This window comes from Schistocerca piceifrons, unplaced genomic scaffold (assembly GCF_021461385.2).
Source record: "Schistocerca piceifrons isolate TAMUIC-IGC-003096 unplaced genomic scaffold, iqSchPice1.1 HiC_scaffold_943, whole genome shotgun sequence".
Classification (NCBI taxonomy): Eukaryota; Metazoa; Arthropoda; class Insecta; order Orthoptera; family Acrididae; genus Schistocerca; species Schistocerca piceifrons.
In genome coordinates, this window is record NW_025729216.1 from 2,590,001 (window position 1) to 2,595,000 (window position 5,000).

The 5,000-nt window shown below is 54.2% G+C and overlaps 1 non-coding gene across 1 annotated transcript in view; it reads left to right on the forward strand.

Moving 5' to 3' along the window:
* Positions 1-4,022: 4,022 nt before the first annotated feature.
* Positions 4,023-5,000, forward strand: part of LOC124772881 — a 1,909-nt gene continuing 931 nt past the window's right edge. Inside the window, exon 1 of the ribosomal RNA XR_007014337.1 lies at positions 4,023-5,000. This exon is cut by the window's right edge and continues 931 nt beyond it. This is a non-coding gene — a ribosomal RNA (small subunit ribosomal RNA).

The following is a 5,000-nucleotide window of genomic DNA, read 5'->3' on the forward strand; positions in this document are numbered from 1 at the left end:
GGGTGTCGACAGTAGACATAGCACACTGCCACCTACAGGGATCCGACGGAACTACGCCACCCATGCCGGCAAAACAGTATCGCCATCTATGCAAATAGGGCGACACCACATGCAATACCGCCATCTATGCGCATCTGACAACACTACGTCCGCACCACAAAACATACCGCCATCTGTAGGTCTCCCGCAACATGACCTCCTCCAACGACGATACCGCCATCTATGCGACGCCAAGCCGATTAAGACAGCGATGGCGCCACAGTGCCCGCCTTTCGACGCCACCCACAAAGCCTGCAGCCTCTGTCGACCATAGCACCCATTCTCCAGTGGCTCTGCCGCACGAAGCCGTGGACCGGCAATGACTCTACCCGCACCCGTTCGTGGACCACCCCAACCGCCAAACTCGCACCTCCAGCGGATGAACGGCGGACGTTTCCCGCACTCGTAAAGTGCAATCCACCCCTATAACTTGCGTTTCATGAAGAGTTATTTCCAATATGCGACATTCCCGCTGTCCGTATACATGAGCCGCGACCTGTACCACTTACGAGCGAGAGACGCGATCGCGTTGCTCACTGTACGGCGTCCGATACCGAGCCATCAGCATGTCGGTCCCCATGCGCGTTGCACTCGCACTCGCACTCGCACTCGCAGTCGCAAAAACGTGGCGCAAATATATTACGCGGAAGAGTTATAACAGACCGAGCCCCACTGCATGGGGGGAGTCTTTGTCACTAATGTACACAGATGGAACATTTTGGACTGGAACCAGATTACCCGTACACACGGCGCTGATTAGTAATCAATGCAGAGCCATCAAACTACAGAAAATATATACAACTGTCCGTATACATGCTGAAAGAGTCTGCCCACAATGGGAACCACACGTCAGCCAGACACTCTGATCACGCACCACTCTCTGCTTCTAACAGGCGCACATACAATACGTAAGCACCAGCATGGAACAACATCCAGTGCATCCTCTCCGCCACATTACACAATCCACACTATCACAACCAGACCAGGAGGTCCATGCGGAAAATAGAATATCCCACCCTTTCGACATCCACCATTGCGCAGATAAGGCACCAACACCCACACATGTCCTATACAACGGTGCACCCAACATCACAATAGTACCTCCTGTCACAGCGCACAAACAATGACATGACTCAAAGACACAGGTGTGACACAAGCATAGAATTGGAGCGCCGCCTCTAATAAGCCAAAGGTGCATCCTGACGTGACAAATCTGATCATGTCACAAGCATTCACTTACTATAATCACTATCAACGAACCTGCCGCCCCCGCCCCCCCCCCCCCCCCTACACCTTTCCTTACAACAACGTGTAACCGAACCTAACCTATGTTGTACCTTAACCTAACCTATGTTGTACCTTAACCTAACCTATGTTGTACCTTAACCTAACCTATGTTGTACCTTAACCTAACCTATGTTGTACCTTAACCTAACCTATGTTGTACCTTAACCTAACCTATGTTGTACCTTAACCTAACCTATGTTGTACCTTAACCTAACCTATGTTGTACCTTAACCTAACCTATGTTGTACCTTAACCTAACCTATGTTGTACCTTAACCTAACCTATGTTGTACCTTAACCTAACCTATGTTGTACCTTAACCTAACCCATGTTGTACCTTAACCTAACCCATGTTGTACCTTAACCTAACCCATGTTGTACCTTAACCTAACCCATGTTGTACCTTAACCTAACCCATGTTGTGCCTTAACCTAACCCATGTTGTGCCTTAACCTAACCCATGTTGTGCCTTAACCTAACCCATGTTGTGCCTTAACCTAACCCATGTTGTGCCTTAACCTAACCCATGTTGTGCCTTAACCTAACCCATGTTGTGCCTTAACCTAACCCATGTTGTGCCTTAACCTAACCCATGTTGTGCCTTAACCTAACCCACGTTGTGCCTTAACCTAACCCACGTTGTGCCTTAACCTAACCCACGTTGTGCCTTAACCTAACCCACGTTGTGCCTTAACCTAACCCACGTTGTGCCTTAACGTAACCCACGTTGTGCCTTAACGTAACCCACGTTGTCCGCTAACGTAACCCACGTTGTCCGCTAACGTAACCCACGTTGTCCGCTAACGTAACCCACGTTGTCCGCTAACGTAACCCACGTTGTCCGCTAACGTAACCCACGTTGTCCGCTAACGTAACCCACGTTGTCGCCTAAACCTGCTCTGTAATTGTTATACGACTCGTTCAATTAGTGTAGTGTTGCCCACCCGCAACCCTCGCAATATAGTTCGCTACTCGCACTGCCCGCTCCCCTGTGTATCGCTTCATGTTAAACACCTTGCAAGTCTTGCTGACTTTCCACATGCTCCTGCTGTACACTGTAATGTGGATGGCAGCAGGACGTACATGCCGCGCCCCCCCCCCCCCCCACACCTCCCCACGTCCCCACCTTGCCCCCTGCCTTCGCAAGCTGGTTGGTGAGAAGTTTGCATGTTCAATGCCCTTCGCATGCGACGTACTCAGGCTACGTTGTGGTGCGGCCTGTGTCAACTGTCCGCTGATGTCGTACGCGTAAACCACAATCTGTACTGCACATTCGTCCTTATGTACTGAATGATACATCGTGGCACATGTGTGACCGTACAACGACTGCGCCCAAAAACGGCGGACCATACAGTGCAAATATTGTGCACGCAGCTACGTGTCGTCTCCCTATGACAGCTGGATTGCAGTGTGGTACGCCATAGAGACGTGTGGGAGGAACGGACGCCGTGGATGGCGATCAGCATGAGCTGTCTGTTGATGTATTCGGACCTAGTCGTCTCTCCTCACACACCGTGATAGCATGGTGCACCGCGTTCCATATCTGCGACATGCTACAGAGGCCGGTTGACAGTCGTTCGAGCAATGGACATCGCATACGTACGGGGGCCACCTTCCACGTATTGTCTAGGCGTGCACATTTTGTTGCGTGTATGTGGGCAGACGTAGTGTGGTGTGACACCTGACACAGGCATGCAATAATCGTGGAAGTTGCAAATGGCGATGGACGCATACGTTTTCTGGTGAAGTTACGCAAATGAACAAATGGTAACCCGTTGTGGTGCGGTTGTTCTCGCTAGGGGTGAATCGGTGATGGCGACGGTAGGTTGAGGTACTAACCGGTTGTTCCAGCGATACCCACCATGCCGACGAAACTGAACGGCATCTGGGTGTGAAGCGATACGCGGCGGTGGCTGGGTGGGACCGTCCCCGGCCGGTGAGGGGGCGCCTCCCGGCGTGCTGGCCGCGCGGTGCGTGGGCGCACGCGCTACAGCCGGCTGGTGGGGGCGGCCAGTGGCAGGCGCGCCGGCCGACGGACGCGGCAGGCGTCGCAGCTGCGCGCCGGCGCACCCTGCGCGCGGCGCCGTGCGGCCAAAGTAGGTCCTCGCGGGCCCGGTGCGAAGCGCGGTGGACATCTTCAGTGTGCTGGTCCGATTGAGGACTGTGTGCGTTGAGGATGCGCCGCCGCCCGGCGCTCGGCGCCGCGACGCCGTCTGCTGCTCGGTCGCCCCAGCGGTTCTCGCTGGTGGTTTGTATCGCAGCTGTGCGGATGTGTTGGCGCGTGCGCTGTGCTGGGAGAGTTCGCTTCGGCACCCAAGTGGGGCTTTTGTCCTTCTGTGGCGCTGGCGTTGGAGCTGCCGGTCACCGTAGGTGGCGCGTGTTGTCTCCCGCCGGCAATGCCACGACAGCACGCTCCCGGGCCTCTGTCGGCAGCGGCAAGCTCAGTTGGGAGCACGGGTGGTCGCACCGAAAGCGTCTACTCGCCTAACTCCGGGCGATTGCGCCTCTCTCGAACCCGACCAAGTACTTGGGACGGCGCTGCGCGCCGCCGGGACCTGAGAGGGTTTCGAGGTGTATTGTGCAGGGGAGCTCAGCCTCCTCCTGTTTGCAGAATGATTGAGCGGACGCTTGCGTGTTCGCGCGGGCCCCCGGGACACACTCCCGGGCGGCCGGCTGCTCAGCTCTAGTTGACGCAGCTCCCTGGTTGATCCTGCCAGTAGTCATATGCTTGTCTCAAAGATTAAGCCATGCATGTCTCAGTACAAGCCGCATTAAGGTGAAACCGCGAATGGCTCATTAAATCAGTTATGGTTCCTTAGATCGTACCCACGTTACTTGGATAACTGTGGTAATTCTAGAGCTAATACATGCAAACAGAGTCCCGACCAGAGATGGAAGGGACGCTTTTATTAGATCAAAACCAATCGGTCGGCTCGTCCGGTCCGTTTGCCTTGGTGACTCTGAATAACTTTGGGCTGATCGCACGGTCCTCGTACCGGCGACGCATCTTTCAAATGTCTGCCTTATCAACTGTCGATGGTAGGTTCTGCGCCTACCATGGTTGTAACGGGTAACGGGGAATCAGGGTTCGATTCCGGAGAGGGAGCCTGAGAAACGGCTACCACATCCAAGGAAGGCAGCAGGCGCGCAAATTACCCACTCCCGGCACGGGGAGGTAGTGACGAAAAATAACGATACGGGACTCATCCGAGGCCCCGTAATCGGAATGAGTACACTTTAAATCCTTTAACGAGTATCTATTGGAGGGCAAGTCTGGTGCCAGCAGCCGCGGTAATTCCAGCTCCAATAGCGTATATTAAAGTTGTTGCGGTTAAAAAGCTCGTAGTTGGATTTGTGTCCCACGCTGTTGGTTCACCGCCCGTCGGTGTTTAACTGGCATGTATCGTGGGACGTCCTGCCGGTGGGGCGAGCCGAAGGCGTGCGACCGCCTCGTGCGTGCTCGTGCGTCCCGAGGCGGACCCCGTTGAAATCCTACCAGGGTGCTCTTAATTGAGTGTCTCGGTGGGCCGGCACGTTTACTTTGAACAAATTAGAGTGCTTAAAGCAGGCAAGCCCGCCTGAATACTGTGTGCATGGAATAATGGAATAGGACCTCGGTTCTATTTTGTTGGTTTTCGGAACCCGAGGTAATGATTAATAGGGACAGGCGGGGGC